The sequence below is a fragment of the Pinus tabuliformis genome, chromosome 2_2 (assembly GCF_031772625.1).
Source record: "Pinus tabuliformis cultivar Carrire ecotype Pingquan chromosome 2_2, CPIR1, whole genome shotgun sequence".
Taxonomy (NCBI): Eukaryota; Viridiplantae; Streptophyta; class Pinopsida; order Pinales; family Pinaceae; genus Pinus; species Pinus tabuliformis.
In genome coordinates, this window is record NC_142300.1 from 1,190,202,106 (window position 1) to 1,190,225,428 (window position 23,323).

Consider the following 23,323-nt stretch of genomic DNA (forward strand, 5'->3'; position numbering starts at 1 on the left):
ACCATCAACTAGTGGTAGTAAAGTTCATGGAAAGAAGGGTAAAGTTAAGTTTCCCTGTAGGTTATGTGAAGGGAATCACCCCATTCACCTTTGTCCCTATCTGGATGAAGCCAAAAAAGTGTTGGATAACTGTTGTGCTTCACTGTAGCGACTGCCATCTGGTTAAAGGATACCCTCCCTTAATCCTTCACTAGTTGATGAATTGACTAACTCAAATCAACTGTCAGTCAAACCCACTCTCTCTGAATGTGAATCCTATGAGTCTATACCCAACCCAAATGAACAGGTCGAGCAAACAGTTGACCCAATTTCACCTTCAATTAATTGTACCTTTCTCGAAGAGAGTGAATAAGATACCACTCAAGTTCTTTTCGTTTCTTCATATTCAAATGAGCTTGGGGGCAATCCTCCTATTCCATCAAGACAGGAGGAAAATCCTCCCATTCTCGTAACTCAAGGGGTTAATTCTCCCGTTCTTATGGTACCCCCTCCAAGTAGTCTAGTCACTTCCTTTGATTGGAACCGACTGGCTGGATTTTGTCTTCCTTCTTATGTGCCTTTCCAGATCATAGTACAGGTTTATAATATGATTGTATCTGGCACTATTATAGATGAAGGTTCATCTGTGAATATCCTTTCCTCCACTGCTTGCCAAGCGCTCGGTTCACCACTGCTTGTGCTAGTTACCCAGAATCTATTTCCTTTTAACAGAGAAACCAGTCAACCATTAGGGATCCTTCCTCAGTTGCCTATTACTTTGGGAGGAAAAATCATTTATCTGAATGTGAGGGTAGTCCCAGGCCCTTTAGATTACAATTTACTTCTTAGGCATGACTATGTTTATGACATGGGAGCTATTGTTTCAACACTCTTTCGAGTGATTTGTTTCCCAAATGAAGGCAGAATTGTCACCATTGACTAGCTTTCATTTCCTGTTCCAAATATGTCTTCCAGTCAACCATCTTCCCTAAATGGTCCTTTTGTACCAATGGTATCTTCCCCACCATGGGTTAATTATGTGGCAACCCGTTCCATGCCTACATCAACGGATGATCAATTTCATGATGTTGTACATTATGTACTAGGGGCATTGGAACTAGGTCTCTCCTTCCAAAGCATTGTTCTCCCATTAGATGAGAACCTCTTGGAATTCATGACCTCCTATCATGGGTTGTGAAAAATGAGTATGAGGATAGTTCTTTTACTATGTCAACCTCATTAAAAAATGAAACAGGTCCATGAGGATAGTTCATGGTCTTGTGTCAACCTCGTTAAAAAATGAAACAAAGGGTACGAGCATAGTTCCTTGTCTTATGTCAAGCTCGTTAAAAAATGAAACAAGGAGTACGAGGATAGTTCCTTGTCTTGTGTCAACTCGTTAAAAAATGAAACCAAGGATATGAGGATAGTTCTTTTACTGTGTCAAACTCATTACAAAAGGAAACATGCCCATGAGGATAGTTCTTTGTCTTGTGTCGACCTCGTTAAAAAATGAAACCAAGGAAAATGAGGATAGTTCTTTTACTGTGTCAACCTCATTAAAAAATGAAATAGCTCCTATGAGGATAGTTCCTTGTCTTGTGTCAACCTTGTTAGAAAATGAAACCAAGGATATGAGGATAGTTCCTTGTCTTGTGTCAACCTCATTAAAAAATGAAATAAGGAGTATGAGCATAGTTCCAAGTCGAGTCTTTGATTAGATCTTGTAAAATCCCAGTCGAGTATTTCACTTGATCTCGTAAAAAAACCTTCATTCCATCCACCTGATAGCCACAAGTAGTCTACTTAGGTGAATTTAATGAAGCTTGGGTGGCATGCACCTAATGGTAAAGTTGAGTTTCCCTGTAGGTTATGTGAACGAAATCACCCAATTCACCTTTGTCCCTATCTGGAAGAAGCCAAAAAGGTGTTGGATAACTGTCCTGCTTCACCGCAGCAACTTCCATCTGGTTACATGAGACTCTCCCTTTAATCATGCTAGGGGCATGTAAACCAATCTCAAGCATAGTTTTTCATGATTCAAGCTTGTGTAAAAATGAAACTGAATTCAAGCATAGTTTTTCGTTTCAAGCTTGTGTAAAAATGAAACTGAATTCAAGCATAGTTCTTCGTTTCAAGCTTGTGTAAACATGAAACTGAATCCAAGCATAGTTCCCAATGGTTCAATCTTGTGTAAACATGAACCCATCTCCATTTTAACCCTCGTGATTGCCATTCTATTGGCCTCTTCTGTCAGATGAGCCTTGGATTTTCTCCTTCCATCGTCACTATCTGCTTGGCTGATCATGCACTTTCACTTGGTTGTTTTACCCTTTTTGAGGAACAGTTGCAATGAGTGGTCTTATTAACCAGTCTCTTCACATAAATCAACATGTTTTGAGAAATTCCAACATCACCAGAACTAGTTGATATCCTAGACACCACTTGTTCCTCAGAGTGGAGTCCTCCTTAAGATCTTTTCAGACTCTCGAAATATGAAAAGATTGTTGAGCGCTTGTCCTTTTCAGCTCATTAACAGATTGGAAACGACATCTCTCTTGTATTAATTTTACGCTTTTTCGGGCTTGAGAGATTAATCTACGAAAACTAACTTATGGAGTTTTCTTTTTGTCCCTTTTCAAACTCTCTAAACATGAAAAGGACCGAGTTATCTTTGTCATTAAACTTGTTAAAACATCAAATAGCGACAAACTTGTCCATCTAGACAAAACCGAGTTTCACCTTCGCTAGACTTGTTAAAACATCAAATAGCGATGGATTCACCCAAAGGGTGGAATTATACAACAAGCATATGTTATCCTCCTCTATCTTGATAAAAATAAAGAGGTATTGGTCAGCAATGACTGGGGAAAATGGGAAAAAGGGTAAAACCACTTTATGGTAGCAGGTCGCTCTTGAACATGACACTTTCACTTCATCTCCGTGACTATTTGGGTTGGGTTATCTACTTAACGGTTATCATACCTATGGTCTATCACTCCATCCATCACTTTTGGTTTTGTGTCAATGCTGCCAATTCATTCATACTATTTGGGTTGGGTTATCTGCTTGATGGTTATCATACCTATGGTCTATCACACCATCCATTACTTTATTTTTGGGTCAATGCTACCAATTCATTCAGTGTCGATGATATGTTCAAGATAAGTCATTCAGTTAAAATTAATCCTTTGCAATACTCATAAACCTTCATTTTCATGACTGGCATTCCTGAACCTTGTGTCGTCAATCAAATTTCGTCTCCAAAATCACTACACTCATTTCGTGTCGTTGATGTGGGATACATCAAGGCCCTCCTGTGACGAGTCACTTCTTGTCTACATCAGAACATTGTCCAAGAAGTTGACATAGAAAAACCCTTCTAGTACCTTGAAGCTTGCATGCATCAATGGTAGGTTTCTCGCTTCCAGCGATAGGTTGACATCAATGGCCTTCGACCAAAAGACTTTGTATGGTGTTCAACATTAAATCATCCATTCACACCATGCAGAATGTACTGCAGTACCTTGAGGATCATTATCATTATCGGTGATTTCTCTTGCTTCTGTTAACAACTTACATCATTGGCTGGTAATTAGATGGTGTCTTCCCATGTTCGACTTCAGATCACATATTCAAATGGTTAGACTCATACTTGAGTGAATGATTGAATGAGATAGAAGACCTCAGATCTAGTTTCATCCATCCAGGCTACAATTTCAAGCGTACTAAATCATATGTACAACGGCTTTACATTGATAGTCATTCTAATCATGGGTTTGTATCTATAGACGATTATTTATGTACATATAATGAAAGTTTATAAGCTGAGCATGGGTATTCCTTCCCTCAGCGATTCATGTAAAAATCAAAAATCATGATATATGTATTGTCATTGATTCAAGTCACCTTCTACTTTGGTACCTCCTCATCACATCGTAAAGCATTTCATTCGACATTGGCATTTCTCCAACTTCATGCTGAGGGGCAGTTGTTACAAATCCATTTGGGCACATGAAAACCATCATTCATATCATTGTTTTAGGGCTCATCAAACCATAATTTCAGTTGCTACATGCCCTAAACAATTCACCCCTTTGAATGCCCTCTTCCTAGACAATTTCATGACTTGAAGACATCCAGAAATAGCCTCTAAAGGGACCAGCGCAGGTAGGCCCTTGTAAGGGTGCACTGCAGAGTAGTTGAGTCCATGTCAGGGTGCTTTGCAGAGCACTTAGGCTTCCTTTCACCTACACTGGGTGAGATTGAGCAAAATTCACATAGGCTTTGCGGAATATTCTTATATTTTGGAGTCATCTAGAAGGTTCCCTCACTTATCACCTCCTATGAGCTCAAAAATGGATGAGGAATGAGTTAAGGTGCACCCTATCCTCTCATCCCTTCCTTCATGGAACTAATTCTAGGTATGGAAGGCTATTCAATGCCACCATTCATGACAAAACCTACTTCATATTCCTATAAATTGACCACTCATCTAAGTGATCAGGGGCTGGATTATGTTGAATTGTAAGGAGATAATGTTGATATGAGATTTGGCTTTGAAGCAAGTATTGTAATGCTACAAGTTTGTCATGTCTTTGATGTGATGTGGATGGGATCCAAGCTGGAGGAATGACTTTGAATCAACCATAATGGTTGTAATTCCTTCTTCTATTCAATAAAGTGTTTGAACCTGTCTCCCATATGTTTGTATTGTTTCATAATGCTTATATGTGTGAATTGTATCTGATTCCTTTAACTTATATTCAATAGATCATGTGCTTTGATCGATTCTTTGTTTTTTTTTTTGTTTACAGGTACTTCTCAAGCGTATTAAGTATGGGAAGGAGCGATAGAATCAATACAAGGGAGATGAGAGGAAAGCGGAACTACAAGTAGGTCTTCTCATCTTCTCAGATTCTTATCTATTGCTTATAGGAAAAGACTAAAACACTTTAAACTGTTGTTCTAGATACAACTACTTATCTAGGGAATTAGTATTTATCCGTAGATACCAAATTCTCCAAAACCTCTATGACTGTCTTTCACAGACCCTAAATAGGTGAATCAACCACTTATGTGCCTATGGGATTACTCCTAACTTCATATTTACCCAGATCGGCTTAAGTGTTCAATAACTTTAACATGCAACAAGATATTCTTCACATAAATAGTTATTATTACTTGCATTCATGCGACAATATAAATCATGTAAAATCGTGCATCAATAATGTTGTGAGGAAAAATGCCTATGCAGGACGATCCTATCCACCTAAGGTGTGACAGTGCCTTAGTAACAAACAGAGACAGCTATTCTAGTATTCTTCCTTTATGAATTTAGAATGAAGAGAGAGAGATGAATGGACTAACCGGTGTCTTCTGTTTGTCCCTCGATCCAGCTTCTCTTCTCTTGGAGAGTTCCCAGCTACTTGCCTTCTCGCTCGCCCAGCTTCAAGAGGTTTCTGCAAGATCACAAGAAGAGAACACTACACAAGACATGGATTCATATTCATAACTAGTTCAGGATTAGAAATAAACTAAACATACTAATGCAATCATACATCAAGAATACATCAGCATATAGGAGAAACCAAGATAGCTTTATTGATGAATAACAAGTTTCAGGAAGAGATACAACCTAGAGGGCTCCAATCCAGCATCTCCTTCCCAGCAAATGGAATTCCTATCTTCACCCCCTTCAAAGCAATAAGCACCCAATAGTTCCAGTCTCAAACCAACAACAATTCTTTGCAATAACAAAATTCCAGCCTCTAGATCTCATGGAGGAGAGATCCATATATAGATGTTTGGAGAGAGGATGAGTCAGCTTGAGATGTGACTAGTGTCCTCTCCCTCTGTCAATTCTTGAGTCCACTTGGAGGTTCTTGCTTCCACTTGGAGATTTGGAACCTCTTACTCATCACCAGTCGAATTCCCTGAGGCAAGTGTCATTTTGGAAGCTTCCTGGGTTTTGACACCTTGAGAAATGAGCTTGCCACTTGTCCATTCTCGTTCAGCGCAGGTAGCCAGTGTTCCAGTTGACATTCAACGCAGGTAGCCAGTGTTGGCTTTGAAATTCAGCGCAAATAGCTAGTGTATCCACTGAAATGATCCTGAATTGACTTGTTTTTGAGCAGTTTTCAGGTGGAGAACTTCTGTGAATTGCTGTGGTTTGTTAGCCTTGTTCCTCTAGGGGTAGGAACAACATGTTTAGGGACTTTGGATCCCTTATATTATGGACATTTCATGCTCAATGCTGTAAGGCACAAAAATGTCTATAACAGTTTCCCCCTAAAGTATGAGGCTGTTTATTGGGTGAAATGCTTTATCAGGGGAATTCGAAGTTCATCCAATGCTGGGAGGAGACCTGTAATAAGATACAATACAATACATTATTTTTCATACTGCTTTCATGATCTAGCTGAGGCGGGCATTCCCATGCTCAGTTTTATAAATTCATTTTTCTGTACATAGAACAGACAATCGTCTGATGGTAGACTGATCATTTTGATGAAATTATCATCCTTTGAGTAGGATGATTATCTGCTGCAATGATGTACATGTCAATGTCTTTATTTTTCCTGAATATATATCGCAGCCCGGATGGATGAAACTAGATCCGGGGTCTTCAAACTCGTTCGATCTTCACTCTAAGTATAAGTCGATCCATGTGAGAATTGTTCTGAAGTCGAACATGGAAAGACATCGCTTGATTACCGGTCAATGATGTAAACCGTTAACAAGCGCGAGAGGAATCACCGATAATGATGATGACCCTCAAGGTACTGCAGTACAATTCACGTGGTGTGAATAAAGGACTTGGCGTCAAACACCACGCAAAATCTTTCGGTCGAAGGTCATTGATGTATACCTGTCGCCGGAAGTGAGAAACTTGCCATTGAGGCATGCAAGCTTCAAAGTACTGAAGGGGTTGTTCCTAGATCAACTCCTTGGATAATGAGCTAATGTCGACAAGGAGCGATCCGTCAAAGGAGGGCCTTAATGGATCCCACATCAGTGACACGGAATGGAGCTAATGATTTGAATGGAGGTGAAAACGATCTGTGACATATGATTTAGGGTGGCGGTCATGAAAGGATGAAGGATAATGTATGGCAGTGGATGGGACATTGTTGACTTTTCTGAACGACTTCTCTTGAACATATGGCGACACTGATGCGATGGATCGGTAGCATTACCCCAAATATGGATGGTATGGCGAGACCATGGACGTGACCAGTGAATGAAACAACCCAACTCGATTGTGGTACGGAGGAAAAGTGTCAAGTTCAAGAGCGACTTGCTACCATCAAAGTTTTCTTTAGTTTCTCCCAATTTTTCCCCAGTCATTGCTGACCAGTACCTCTTTATTTTTGTCAAGCTTGAGGAGGATAACATATGCTTGTTCTATAACCTGCCCTTCGGGCAAGCCCGTCGCTATGTTTTAACGAGCCTAGCGATAGTGAAACTCGTTCTCGTCTAAAGACAAGTTTGTCACTATTTAATGATTTTAACGAGTCTAACGACAAGGATAACTCGGTCCTTTTCATTTTTAGAGAGTCTGAAAAGGTACATAAAGTTAACTCCAAAAGTCCTTTTTCGTCATCTAATCCCTTAAGTCCGAAAAAGTATAAAACAATACAAAAGGGATGAGTTTTCGATAGTTTTAACGAGCCGAATAAAACAAGCGCTCGATCTTTTTGTGCAATAATCCCCCAGGTCCAAAAAGATTAAAATCTAGAGGAGGGATAGCACTTCAAGTCGCTTTAATGAGCTGGAAGGCCAAAACTTGGCAATCTTTTCATATTTTACGAGTCAGATGAAAAGAGCTTAAAGAAAACTCGTCTTTTGAGGAACGAGTGATAAACAGGGTTAGCAGCTGATTCCAGGTACAGGTTGGAATTTTCCAATCACGGCAGTGTCACAAGGATGGCTAGGTGAAATCACTCTTCGCAGCTGTTCCTCAAAATGGGTAAACAATCATATGGAGGTGAACGATCGGCCAAATGAAAAGTGGAGGTGATGGTGCAAACAAGACCAAGGCTTTAATGGTTGATGATATTACATTCACAGTGGTTATTTACCGGGATAGTTCATTTTTTAACGAGCTTAAACGCGGGTGGAAACATTTGCTCGATCTTATGTTTATTTTTTAACGAGCATGAACTATGTGCTAAAACTGCTCGGATCTTGCGTATATTTTTTAATGAGTATGAACTTTGTGCTAAAACTGCTCGATTACCCAGTCATATGATAAGAGTGTCTCATCAAGATTCTATTTTTTATGGAGCTTCATCTCACTAAGCTTTGCTCCTTATCCTTTCTTTATGCAAGTTAGGAAACGGCTAACCCAAAAAACAGATAAATAACCGCTCTTTGGTTGCACTCCGAAAGGTGTGCATGCCCCCAGGTATAAAGTACGATTTCAAGGTTACCTCTACTTCTTTTCCTTCAAAACAATTGTTTTAAGGAGAGAGGCTTACCTCTTTCAGGTTACCCAAAGATTGTCTCGTTAATCTTTCAAACAAAACACTTCCTCAGCAATGTCTACCGAAATAGACAAAGGTGAGTGGCGGGTCCCTCCCTCTCACATAACTTTGACAAAAGAATCTTATTCTAGAATAACACCTCTCCAGCAAGGGCGGGGTACAAACTAGTCATATCCTCCCGCGGAAACCTACTCTATACCCAAAGTTTTCCTGCCGAAGCAGACCAGGATGCATGCCCCCTGGGTTCCAGTCATATCCTCCCGGATTACTCGCGCTCATCGGGAGGATGGACCGTGGGTTGAGACACTTCTTGCGTGAATAGACCGTTTAGGGATGGTACATGACTATTTGCAATGCGTGATCCGGGAAATGAAAGTTGGTCCACGAGCTTGACCACTCTTCCTTCATGCGGAAAACACATTACTCTAAAGAGTGAGGAGACGATGGCTCCCATGCAATATATATAGTCTCGTCCAAGGAGTAGGCTATAATCCAAGGGTCCTTGAACGACCATCACATTCAGTTGAACGGTCTTCCCTTTCAATGTAATGGGCACATTGGGGAGGATCCCTAAAGGTCGACTGGTTCCTTTATCAAAGCCTGATAGATTTCTCATTTCAGGCAAAAGCGCTGGCGAACCAAGCGCTTTCCAAGCAATAGAGGAAAGGATACTCACAGATGCCCCCTCATCAATGATAGTGCTAGCCATTACCATTCTGTATATTTGAACAATAATCCTGAATGGTATGCTGGCTGGCAACCGGGGTCTGCCTAGTTGGTTCCAATCGAACGAGACAACTAGGTTGCTTGGTGGTGGGACCGAGTAAACGGCCGGGTATGACTCTGACGAAGTTCCTTCCTGCGACAAAGGAATGGGCAAATTTCCCCCCTGTTCGTCGGAGTCTGTGTTGATGAAGAGAATTTGGACGGTGTCGTCTTTATTCTCCTCTGTGATGGTATCATTCGGAGATAGAGCCTCTGAAGCCAAAACCGGGTCAACTGCCGTCTCAACCTTTTGACTTTCGTCAGGCATGGATCCAGATGGTTCATCTTCAATGATAGGTGCTTCGGCTGACCATCTGGGTGGGCCAGCCGGGTTCTCAACTAGTGAAGGACTTGGCAGGAGTTTTTGATATCCAAGAGGAAGTTGCGCTCGTAAAATCGGGCGATCTTCCAGAACTCTTTTCGCCTCGTCTAAGAAGGGACAACGGTGGATGGCGTGATCGCCTTCACACAGTTTGCAGGGAAATCTAGCTTTCCCTCTCTGTCCTGTGGCTTCACTTTCACTAGTTGACGGTGAGCAGTCAACATGGCTATCAGAGGTTGATGCTACTGAATTGTGCAAACGGGGAGACCAGTCCCTTAGTATCCGAGGGATGCAGGGACAATCTCTGTGGAAGTGGTCTCCCTTGCATATGACACATGGCGATTTAGGCCTTGTCAGTTCTGTGTGTGGATTTTTGTCAGACGACACTTGTTTGCCCCCAGTCGCTTTTGGCTCCTTCTTCTTCTTCTCTTTCTTCTTCTTTTCCTTCTTCTCCTTAGGAACTTGGTTTTTTGCTTTACCAGTTCCGTCAAGCAAAGAGGAAGGAGGAGAGGAAGAGTTAGATGAAGTATAAGGCTGGTTGGCAACTCTGGTCTGGTCTAACTGTTGACTCGACTGTTTAGGAATGGTGGTGTTCTGAACAACATTGGTTGAAAAGAACCAGACTGGCAGGCCAATTGTCAGTCCTGGAAGCGACAATGTGGCCATGTGGGGCGCACCAACATCTCCCCAAGAGGAGAAGGGACTAGGATTTCCCCCAAGGGGAATTCCTTGGTTGGTGTGCTCCATTTTTTCAACCTAAAGATCAACGCAGGAATAAGGGGTGATTGTTCCGTTTAAAATAAATTTTAACGACGCTTTAGACACAACTTGCTTTTTCAATTTTAAAGAGTCGAGAAAAAGCTAAAGATGACTCTAGTCTCCTTCGATGTTTTAACGAGCCCGAAGTGACAAATGCTCGGATGGACTTTTTCTGTTATAGAGTCTGAAAAAGGCCAAAGGGAACTGCTCTGGAGTTCTAGGCAGAGGGTGTGCCAAACTTTTCGCAAAACCGCAGAATACTTTTTAGGGTATGGGCGGTCGATCTTCCTGAATGTTGTGTTCAGTGCATTGCGATCAGTAGGGCGGCCGACACGGCTTCCTAAGGATAAAGGTTTTATGCCTATAGGGGTCTCCCAATATATACACGATGGTACGTGGGAGCACAATCCGTACTGGCGTTATCGTCCCTTAGGAGGAATAACCCACCTTCCACGAGATCGACAGTCACCAGGCTTAACGACGCCGGAACACGTCTCTAGCCTAGACCTCTATGTTGTGTGTTATGTTGCAAAGCGTTGTTAAGTTCATTCAATTTATTTTAGGTTGATCTTTTTAAAGTTTGCCTTTCAAGGTTCACCACGAGATGTATGATACAAATTCCTAAATGTAGTCTAAAGATGATAAGCAAGCTTTATATCTTTTCAACTTTGAAAATCCTAGCTACTAAGGGAAAAGAAAGACACCATCTTTTCTCAAAGAGCAATCAACACACTCTAATGCACATTTCCTAAATCAAGCATGCAAACTATCAAGATGCAAATGCACAATGCAGGTGTTTGTTTTCTGCTTTCTTAGTGTTGATGCCTACAAAAGAAAGCTTTTTGCACAACTTTGAATTTGCTTTTAAATGACAAATACAAACAAGTTTACTTTTTCGAAATCAGAAAGGGTAGAAGAGATTACAACACTTAACGATTTTCGAAATAAACTTTTGTTTTGACACTTTAAAAGAGACAAACTCAAACCAATAAGCAAAAGCAAATGTACAATCAACTATAAACAGCCAATGAATTCTCTCCTAAGATCACAATCAATAGATCTGAATCAAGGGCTACAGGATGATCATTTCACTCATGCAAAGGAAGACTGTAAATGACGCCACAAACACATAAAAACACTCACAGTCTTTTTGTACAAAAGGAGGCGGAATCTAAGCAGAGAAAAGGGGTTATCAGACTGGTACCTATGCTGGTTACAAGTTGCAAAAATCAGAGATCAAAACAAGGCAAAACAGAGCAAAGAACCCCAGCTGCACTAGGACAAACTGGTTCAGCGCAACCTCAACACAGGGGTTTTGACATTCAGCGTAGGTAGCCTTCACGGGACCTGCGTTGAAATGCAGAATCCCTTCACGGGGTCTGCGCTGAAGGAGAAACTCTCGTTTCCCACAGGTTCTGGGTCACAGATTGCTATTTAATTCACTATTTCAGGCCAAATAAAAGCAACAAGCAAGGTACAACTAAAGGGATGCTTTGAGAGGGTACTAAGATCTATCACAAAGGATCATCAAATCATTTGTGAGTCTATAGTTCAGATCATAGACAAGTCCAGTGATTGGATCAGAGCAGCAACTGTCTACTTTGCATCCGGGAAAAGCAGATGCAGTTCGATTGTTGTTGTCAAGTCTATGAAGTAAACAATGATAGAAACACAAATAAAATGACTAAACAAATCTCCCCAGTGGAGTCACCAATTTCTTGGGGGGGAAAATGCCTATGCAGGACGATCCTATCCACCTAAGGTGTGACAGTGCCTTAGCAATAAACAGAGACAGCTATTCTAGTATTCTTCCTTTATGAATTTAGAATGAAGAGAGAGAGATGAATGGACTAACCGGTGTCTTCCGTTTGTCCCTCAATCCAGCTTCTCTTCTCTTGGAGAGTTCCCAGCTACTTGCCTTCTCGCTCACCCAGCTTCAAGAGGTTTCTGCAAGATCACAAGAAGAGAACAATACACAAGACATGGATTCATATTCATAACTAGTTCAGGATTAGAAATAAACTAAACATACTAATGCAATCATACATCAAGAATACATCAGCATATAGGAGAAACCAAGATAGCTTTATTGATGAATAGCAAGGTTCAGGAAGAGATACAACCCAGAGGGATCCAATCCAGCATCTCCTTCCCAGCAAATGGAATTCCTATCTTCACCCCCTTCAAAGCAATAAGCACCCAATAGTTCCAGTCTCAAACCAACAGCAATTCTTTGCAATAAAAAAATTCCAGCCTCTAGATCTCATGGAGGAGAGATCCATATATAGATGTTTGGAGAGAGGATGAGTCAGCTTGAGATGTGACTAGTGTCCTCTCCCTCTGTCAGTTCTTGAGTCCACTTGGAGGTTCTTGCTTCCACTTGGATATTTGGAACCTCTTACTCATCACCAGTCGAATTCCCTGAGGCAAGTGTCATTTTGGAAGCTTCCTGGGTTTTGACACCTTGAGAAATGAGCTTGCCACTTGTCCATTCTCGTTCAGCGCAGGTAGCCAGTGTTCCAGTTGACATTCAATGCAGGTAGCCAGTGTTGGCTTTGACATTCAGCGCAAACAGCTAGTGTAGCCACTGAAATGATCCTGAATTGACTTGTTTTTGAGCAGTTTTCAGGTGGAGAACTTCTGTGAATTGCTGTGGTTTGTTAGCCTTGTTCCTCTAGGGGTAGGAACAACATGTTTAGGGACTTTGGATCCCTTAGATTATGGACATTTCATGCTCAATTCTGTAAGGCACAAAAATGTCTATAACAAATACATTTTTAAGTTATAAACCCATCATTCATCATTACATAATAGCGCATTCATTCATAACAAAAATAAATAGCCAAAACACAGGAATTGATGGAATAATATCTTTATTAATACTTCAGTTCCGCTTACAGACTCAAGACTTCCCTACACACTCAGCTCACGGGGGCTTCACTCATTGAACCTATGACATAGCATGTGCGTTCGTGGCATACTAAACAATACCCTTAATTAGACTACATATTGGAAAATAGCTCTAAAAATCACATTATTTAACCCCCTGCCAATATAAATCCAATACACCTTCCCAATTTATAAAACCCCTATTTTCACTAAATATTGTATGTATCCATTTTTTTATTCACATTTTTATACCCTTTTATTTTTATATCCCTAGTATAGTGACATGATGCCTCTCTTATGACCCCACATGCATTCTACAATACACCTTTCTTCTTTTGATATACATTGTAAATGCATATTAGTTACACATTTCTTCTTTTGATATACATTGTAAATTCATGTTAGTTCTCCCACAATGCAATTACTTAACCCACACTCAAGCACATCTCACTATGATTTGTGGCATTTAATGGTCTAAGGCACACAACGATCAACCATGTTTTAGGAAGATTGATTATGTGCATGTATATAAAATAACATATAAATTGATCTATATGATGATGAAAAACCAATTAATGAATCTTTATGAATAGTTTTGCAACAAATAAGGTGTTCAAGCACAAGTCTAGATCCTCTAGATGCAAGAAAACTATCTACAACCAAGGTTGGGGCCCCAAATCTCAAATCAAGGGTGCAATCCCAACCTACACATGCTTAGAAGAAGAGGATGGACAAGTCCCAACACATGTGCTCTTAAGGGAATAACACAAAAGCATGAAATCACCTTTTGATTCATTGTCATCTCACCAATGAGATATGGCTATCACTCATAGACTATGTAAAATGCAACAATGGATTGGAGATAACACATAGGCATTAAATGAATGGACTACAACTAGAACATAAGACAAAATTTTGGTTGTAGAGGTGATCTGCTCCATTTGGCTAGCTCAAAACAATGGTGTATTCCAAAATAAACCTCCAAATGTCTACAAGATTTTCTACATGTTGAAGGAAAGCATTACCTTATCATGCACCTCACTAAAGACAAGGCTTCCTTGCACTCTCATACCTTTGAAATACAATTCTAAAATTTCTAGAGGATATTTTAATTATCCAATTTTAAGGTCACAACCAAGCCAGACACCACATTGGTGTATGAGACCCCCTTACTTGTGGGACAAGGGACCCACCTCCGCACAATGATTTGACCTCTAAGTCAATGAAGGCATACATACTCTACCCCCTCTAGTTTTGAACATGTGACCGCTTAGGAGGAAACACATCCTCTTAACCATTAGGCCCACTCAAGCTAGATATAGTGGATTTCTCCTTAAGGTCTCTTTTACATAATGAGCAATTACATTGGAAGTAACATCATATAGGAAATAGAAACAACCATGGAGACAATATTAAGAACTAATATCACTTCCTTGAAATAAGAATGACCCTGGCATTTCTATAATAAGAGAATCACTTGAAAATTTAGGCTAAACAATATTAAAGTAATGTCTTAAAACAAAGAACCAAGAGCCTTATCGCCCTAACAAAGCGACCTATGCAAGATCAAAATTAAAAAATATATATCTGCCAGAGAACATCCATGTACACAATTCTGCTAGAGAAAACATCTATAATACCAAAATTAGTTGAAAAGCATGATATGCGACTTTCAAATTTGAAAACCAGTTGAGAAGCATGGGATCAAACTTCCAAGATTCTATATAATTATTATCTGAACAGAGGTTCTCACAAGACGGGCTTAAATGTCCAAGGATGAAATGATATGAGAAAAGCTTTGCTAGAAATTGAAAATAATTTGTGTTACCCTTATCCACACAACCGGATCTCTTTTTTTATCCCGTCTGGGCCTTCCCACTCACTGTTATAGTCTTTGGAAACCTACACAAGGCACCCTACAACCCACAGTTTCCTACAGAAAGAGCTCCAATCTTTGTTCAAGGTTTAACACCCTTTTCTCCACCTGCGCTAGTCTCTGTGCACCTGCAACTTGAAGAGAATGCCCTACAATAGACCTCTCGACCCTCAAACAATCATGCATGCAATGTTGCACCTATGGCCCTAAAACCTTACCTCAGACTTGTTATCACATATATATTTTTGTTAAAAATTATTTATATGCGAAATTTTTGTTTTGGTGTTTAAGGTTGCAGTTACTCTCAGGATTTTATACAAGATTATTATTATGATGGTTTTCAAATCTCCAATTATCTCCCAAGTATAATAGTTCTCGGCCACACTCCAAATCACAACATAGAACATCAAAGAGACCATCGATTCTTTCCACCTCTCATGGTTTTGTTTGTCATGTTAATTGCAACCCAATCAAAAACTTGCGTTGGCGGGCTCTGTCATTTCCACAATTTTGGGCTTTTGAACCAGATTCGAGGTGTTGCGAAGAAATTATATGGGGAAAGGAAGATTTTATCCAGATTCAAAGGAAATAGGAGGCTAAATCCAGGCAGTACACATTATTGAGCAACATTCCACTTCTTCAAATTGGGATAATTCTGTTTCAGGGAACTATTCATGCACTTCAGATCCTATATTGGTGCCATCAGATGATCATTGTACTCTAAGTTTACAAGGAATGATTAAACATGAGGTTGGATGGTGGGCTAGTTTGGTAGAGGCTGCAAATGATCCATATGGAAGAACTATCCATATTGATTCTCAACAAGAGATATCTGTTGCCAAGAGTTACAATGCAAGGCAACTAGCTGCAGGAGCTCTAAGCGTTCCTTTGTTTGAAATTTTCGTAACAAAAGATAGTGATCAGAAATACAAGGACAAGGTGGTCTATTTGCAACAGGATGGACAATATTAAGATGCTTCCTTTTCACTATCACCTAAAGCTACTGAAGACTCAGATACTGACACAAAGAAAAATGATGATGCAGATGTGGGAGATGAGGGATTGAGATGATTTCTTAAATTTCTTAAAGTTGGGATGCCTAGCCTAAAATTCAAGGTGTTGAAAATTGTGACTCCAAAACAGGCAAACACGGATATAATCTCAAGGGTTTTTGAGCATTTAATCTAGGATGTCAATAAGATAAGGATGATGAAACTACTAGTGAAGATAAAACTGGAGGTGATCTACATAATGATAAAGCAACTGTAAGAGGAAATAGTGATTTTATGCAGCTTATTAAAATTGCTGCTACGAAAGTTGTCATTGGTACTCTTTTACAGAGTATTGCAGAAGATTCACCTCCAAGCCTTCCTATACATTGATTATTTTCTCGTCTGTATCTAATCATGAAAATAACACTTTAAACACAATTAACATGTATTGGCCATCTTGGAAGAAACTAGAATTTATTTTGATTTTTTCTTTTGTTAAAGTGAAGATGGAATACCTAGGCCACATAATCTCAAAATAAAGAGTCAAAGTTGATCTTAACAAAATTAAAACAATCACATAAAGACCATAACTCAAAAACATCTCTTTTATATATCAGACTATTTTATCTCCGAATTGGAATAAAAATCAGAATATAACTTATGTTATAATGTATGTCATTTTATAGTTTCAAACATAGCTTAGCATGCTAAGTGGCTTGCCTCTCAAAGGGATGGTTGTGCTTTAAAAAAGTTGCAAAACCATGGAATTTCTGATCATTATGAGTTATGAAAATGAGCACCCAATTCTCTGCCACAATCTTTTCCTATACTAACAGGAATAGAATTGAAGAACCTGTCCAACTAAATCAGTATATTGTTAACTGCCATACCCCTAGCCATAGGTAGTTGTCTCATGTACAACATCTACAATTATGTACACTATCTAAAATTGATCTAAGCCCACAAGTTGAAACATAATATCCAATCAACATATCATGTAAATTTGTCCTGCAAAATAAAGAGTGACGCAGAAGCCTTCTAATGTCCATTCTCACCATTCACAAGACAAGCTTGCTTGTCAGTTCCATGAAGAAAGCTGGTAAACCAATCAGCCGATGACTTTACTTGAGTTATGATTCAAGATTTACTTGAGTTTTGATTCTCTATAGTTCGCATGTTTCTATAGCAGTCTTGTCCAAGCTGGCATCCTTTGCAAGATGTGTTTTGCCATGTATATAGCTGAGGTTGCCATCATAGATGGTTTCCATTTCAATGCTTCATACTCAACCAGGCATAGCTCAAGAAGATAAAATGCCAGCTTCTCAAGCTAGCATTTTATTTTATCAAATGGAAATCCTATGTTCCATGCATTTGAAGATAACAGAAATAAACCAGTACAAGACCTACCCATGGAGTTTCCACTAGAAAGCACTATCAATGTTAAGCAATACAGAGATCAACATTACCATAAAATAGAGATAGAAAGGTCAATTTGGGATATTTTGAGATGCAGAGTTATTAATAAAAAGGAAAAGCCCTCATACATTGGTTCTAGTGCCAAAAAAATGATTTCAGATTACCAAAGATTAAGATAATAATAAAAACAAATTTCCCATTCCAGTCATAAACAAAATGCTAAATAAACTTCATGAAACCAAATATTTCTCAAAATTATACCTTAGATAAAGGAATTATCAACTCATGGTACATCTTGATTTTGCAAAACAATATTTAGTACTCATGAAGGACATTACAAATTCAAGGGTAATGTCATTTAGTTTAACCAAAGTTCTTAATTCTAAGCAATCATGAATGGACTTTTCCAACCATATCTTAAAAAAATTGTATTTATACACTTTTATTATTTTCTCATATGTATTAAATCATGAAAAGAACACTATAAACACAATTAACAGGTATTGACCATCTTGGTAAAAACTAGAATTTATTTTGATTTGTTCTTTTGTTAAAACGAAGATGGAATACCTAGGCCAAATAATCTCAAAATAAAGAGTCAAAGTTGACCTTAACAAAATTAAAACAATCACATAAAGACAATAACTGGAAAACATCTCTTTTATATATCAGACTATTTTATCTCCAAATTGGAATAAAAATCATAATATAACTTATCTGATAATGTATGTCATTTTATAGTTTCAAACATAGCTTAGCATGTTGAGTGGCTTGCCTCTCAAAGGGATGGTTGTGTTTTAAAAAGGTTGCAAAACCATGGAATTTCTTATTATTACGAGTTATAAAAATGAGCGCCCAATTCTCTGCCACAATCTTTTCCTATATTGAGAGGAATAGAAATGAAGAACATGAATAGAATTGAAGAACCTATCCAACTGAATCAATATATTGTTAACTACCATACCCCTAGCCATAGGTAGTTGTCTCATGTGCAGCATCTACAATTATGTACACTATCTAAAATTGATCTAAGCCCACAAGTTGAAAATAATATCCAATCAATATATCATGTAAATTTGTCCTACAAAATAAAGAGTGACACAAAAGCCTTCTAACGTCCGTTCTCACCATTCACAAGACAAGTTTGCTTGTCAGTTTCATGAAGAAAGTTGGTAAACCAATGAGTCGATGACTTTACTTGAGATCTGATTCAAGATTTACTTGAGCTCTGATTCTCTATAATGTGCATGTTTCTATCGGTCTTGTCCAAGCCGGCATGCTTTGTGGGATGTGTTGTGCCATGTATATGGTTGAGGTTGTTAGCATAGATGGTTTCCATTTCAATGCTTCATGCTCAACCAAACATAGTTCAAAAAGATAGAATGCCAGTTTCTCAAGCTAATCCATGGAAAAAAACCCAAAAGAGAATTAAATTTATAAAGATCCCATTTATGGAAGATTACAGTTAGAACAAAATAGTGCATGATGCCTCTCATGCAACACATCGAAAATACAATGCATTTCATAACATAATTGAGGCTCAATGCCATTTGAATATTCATCAAAATTTCAAGAAAAGTAGAATACCTGTTTATCAGCCTTAGTAGCCTTTAGAAACCTTTTCATGAAAACAAAGGGAGTTGGTACAGCTAAATTGAATCTTAATTTGTTGAGCATCAATTTCTCCTGAAGAAAATGAAACATACCATAAACATGAGCAAAGATAACAATTCCAAATATGAATTATTTAAACAATTAGAAATATAAAGCTCAAAATATGGGAGACAAGTATGACATAATAATGTGAGAAAACAAAATCTCATCATGGAGAGAAATTCACCACGTGTGTAAACATTGTTTGAGATTGTAATCAGTTCCTTAACCTGTAAAGCCCTTAAGGAAAATGAGTTAGAATGTGAAGCCTTATTCTAGATGCCAAATCAAGGGCACAAGAAACAAGTTTTTAGTCAAAACAAATCAATACAAAATTTCAGCTTAACAACGAACTTTCCCTCCTGTCATTGTTTACCACCTTGGGAGCCCAAATTTCTTCATATTTGGCAGCAACTAGCATGGCAATCAACCCCACTAGTTGAATATCCTTTCTCGTAATAGTGTACACCACAGAAAGAAATCTATTAATCAGGTTAATCATGAGAAAAAGTGTCTCATCCATTAAGTCAAATTTTAGATGCACCTGTAAGTGCAAATTGTTTATGTTAGAAAATTATCAACGAAAAGGTACAAAAAAATTATTATTACAGAAACAGATAGATATCAATATGTATTAATCAAGTACATCAATCAGCTAGTCATTAAGTATTTCCTGCATCTTTTGGTTGATATCAACTTGGCTTGACATGTAGTTTGATGAGAGATTGTTGCATGCCTGCAATACAACAAACACAACAGACCAAAATAGAAACAAATTAGACATACAATTATTTATTCAGAGTTGAATCTAAATTATAGACATGGATCAAGGCTCACATCAATGCTTGACCTAATGTCCTCATTCATAAATTATAACCTTCCATGATGCTTAAGTGGGCACTTTAATTCTTCAAAGGAGATATTCATGTATGGCACAGGCACACACTGCTCAAATGTAATCACTATATAGTATATGCAGTGAAAAGCTAGTGTCTAATTTATTTGTTTAAATGAAGTGTATTCTTCCAAGACAAGATGTTTCTATTTCGAATAGAACAAAAATAGTTTGCAAGGTTCCCATGACAAAATCAGCGTACCTCAGTATACCAATAGAAATGGTAAATGTCTTGAACATATTCAACTACAGCAAGTTGATTTTCATTATCTGCTTCGTCAATGTTGGGCAAGTCCCCTTCCTCTTCCATGACATCCCGCTCAATGGCTCCAAATGCAAGTTGTTTAATAGAAAACATTGGACGGCAATTGGAGCTATGGATTAGATAAACCCTTCACTTGCTTTTGCAAAAGAACATAGTAAAACTATGTGAATAAAAAGCACCATCTACACACGCTAAAATAAGAGTAGTGGACCAAATGCTCCTAACCTCACTTCTGCCAGCTAGTGTTGACGTAAAAGCTCATGGAATCCTTGTCTTCCTTTTTGATGCATCAGTCATTGGCATTCTTCTTGAGACACCTTTAGCTATAGGTGGGCAGAACCTAGACTTGGATGCATTTGAAGCAGCTTTGCCTAAGATGTCAACATTTGAAGGCCTTGGTGGTCTCCCTGAAGCTGAAGTACATTTGCTAGAGAGGCCAGTAGTAGAAGACCTCCCTGAAGCTGAAGCATGTTTACCTGAGAGGGCAGTGGTAGAAGACCTCCCTGAAGCTTAAATGTTTTTACCATAGAGATAGGAGTAGAAGGCCTGTGTTGTATCCTTGAACTCGATGGATCATTACTTGAGACCTCAACATTCGAAACCCTGGGAAGTTTGCCTGAAATTGATTCACGTGTATGTAAGGGTCCAACATTGGAAATCCCAAGTGCTTTTCCTGAACCTGCTACATGCTTGGATTTTGAAACCAAAGTTGATCTAATGCTTCCCTTTTCATCTTTGACCCTCTGTGACCCCAGTGGCTGAATGGCGGAAAAAGATGTAAAATAAATACATGTAAACCATACCAGCTAAATAGAAAAGCAAAGAGCCCTGTTATTGACCTCAATATATCCACACGCAATTATCGATTTGAAACAGAGGCCAACGTGTAAATCCCAGTAGTAGTGAACTCAAATCACTCACCTCATGCTGCATACTAACTTCTGGGGATTAATATATGATAAATAAATCAGACAGTTGTTTAATCACACACAATTTATACCACCATGGATGATGACTTTGTTGTAGCACTCATATTCTTGACATCGACACCAAACCTCCTACACACCCAATTCTAATTGTTAACTCTAATTGGTAAAAACCCCAAAATATCTGCAAAAGACCAGAGCATCATATTGGGAAGTTGAATCTACCTTGGCATTTTCTTATCAGCAAGCTGATTCTGCTTCCTCGATTTCATGTGGACATAGAATTACACACCCAAAGCGTCACATACAACATTTTTCTTCATCAGCCCCCGTCAATAGAGGGTTTACAATGCCTAAATAAGCATATGGCTAGAGAAAAATGCTTGACTAGAGAGGCTAAGCTCACAATCAAAAATTCTTTATAAAACTGAAGTTTCCACTATGTGTTGATAAAACATGAGTACTACATAAGGGTTTTGCAAAATTTAAAAAAAATACATATGTTCTAGGAATGAAAAATCTTGCTTACTCTAGATTGATCTCATCACCACCATTGGGTTTTGAAGCATGGCACCCTAGGATCCCAATGTCTAATAAAACCCTTCTAGGCCTCGTTTCAGCCCGCGTCACCACTACATCACAGGGAATGCATATAACCTCTATCAAATCGATCTCTGTTTTACACTAGTCATATAGAAACATTGATATTCATATAAATACTAATAAAGATGTATTACATATTTTTTGATATTAGGTTTTGGTATGGGGTTTGGATAGCAGAATACTATAAAATACTTTGCTAGCCATGGGCCTGCTAGGCTTCGCCGCCCTATTTTCTATTGCAATTTCGATTTGCTGAAAAGAAAAACACAAAGCATTCAGTAGCTATTGAATAATCAAACCCCTCAAAAACTAATAAGGAAGCCATAACTGAGCGCGATCCTGACCTTAAACATAAAATCAAATTGTAATTCAAGAAAATACACTAATACCAGTAGTGAAGAGAGATCTGCTCTTGAGATGGCCAATAATAAACTTCTTGTAACTGTTTCAGAAGCAAGGCATGATTTTATTATAGCCATCATTTCCTTACATGCTTCTATCATTTCTTTGAATAAGCCCTTGATCAGTCCTAGATGCAACTCCAGAGAGGTCTAGATATAGCTCAACAAACCCTTCAAATTTGGCAGAAATGATAAATCTTACAAAAGGTGAGGATAAGGCTACAAACAATCTGCCTTGGAGGTATTTTGAATATATATAGATTTCTTTCAGAAGAGACCAGAATAGAGGCTTAAATGAGCATCATATTATTCTAGAAACCATAGAGAGATAACACAATAATTTCCTCCAAATTCACTCAGAATAATCCCAAATTTTGTCCACAAAGATGCCATTAAAAATACTTAGGTCAAATACTACTGAGGTCTACCAAGAAGAGGGCCCAAATAGATCCTACAATAGGCCTGAAATTAATGCAAAAATGCCTCAGGCAAGCAGGTCTTAGAAAGGTCGAGAAGGGCTTGAGGAAAGGGCTAGTCTATGCCTTAAATGAGCCAAAAGGAAATGCAAGATAGATACAAATTAGCCTCATAAAATAAATCATTTCATATTGACCCAAGATCCTTTCAAATTGATTCAGAAGTGCCCAGTAACAAGGGTATGAACTACATGATATCCAAAGTGTGATATTCAAATTTGAGATAATAGCAATATCATTTTCTTTGTCCCACTTTTGCATACCACTATCAAACTTCTCAAAATCTAAAATCAATCCTTAATTTCAAAATATAAGAAAACATTGTTCCAGAGATGAAAGAGTGTCTGACAAGCATTTTTCCTAAAAGATTTTAGGGAATTATGACAGACAAATTCTTGAAAATTAATAACCCCATGAATAGTAGAACAATGTTTGTCATAGACAACAAGAAAAAATGAAACATGCCCAAAATATCTTGCGTTGAATATGATTAAAGGGGCATGATAATGCATTTGGTTGGTTGAAAACTTGTGTGAGAAGGCTTTTCTTCCACCACTCATTGATTTCATTGGTAAGGCCAACCCCTAGAAACAACCTCAAATTATCAAGGCCATAGT

The 23,323-nt window shown here is 38.5% G+C and overlaps 1 pseudogene; it reads right to left on the reverse strand.

Moving 5' to 3' along the window:
• The window catches only part of LOC149197753 (protein IQ-DOMAIN 13-like), a 58,071-nt pseudogene extending 37,678 nt beyond the window's left edge, over positions 1-20,393 (reverse strand).
• Between the last annotated feature and the right edge of the window lie 2,930 nt (positions 20,394-23,323).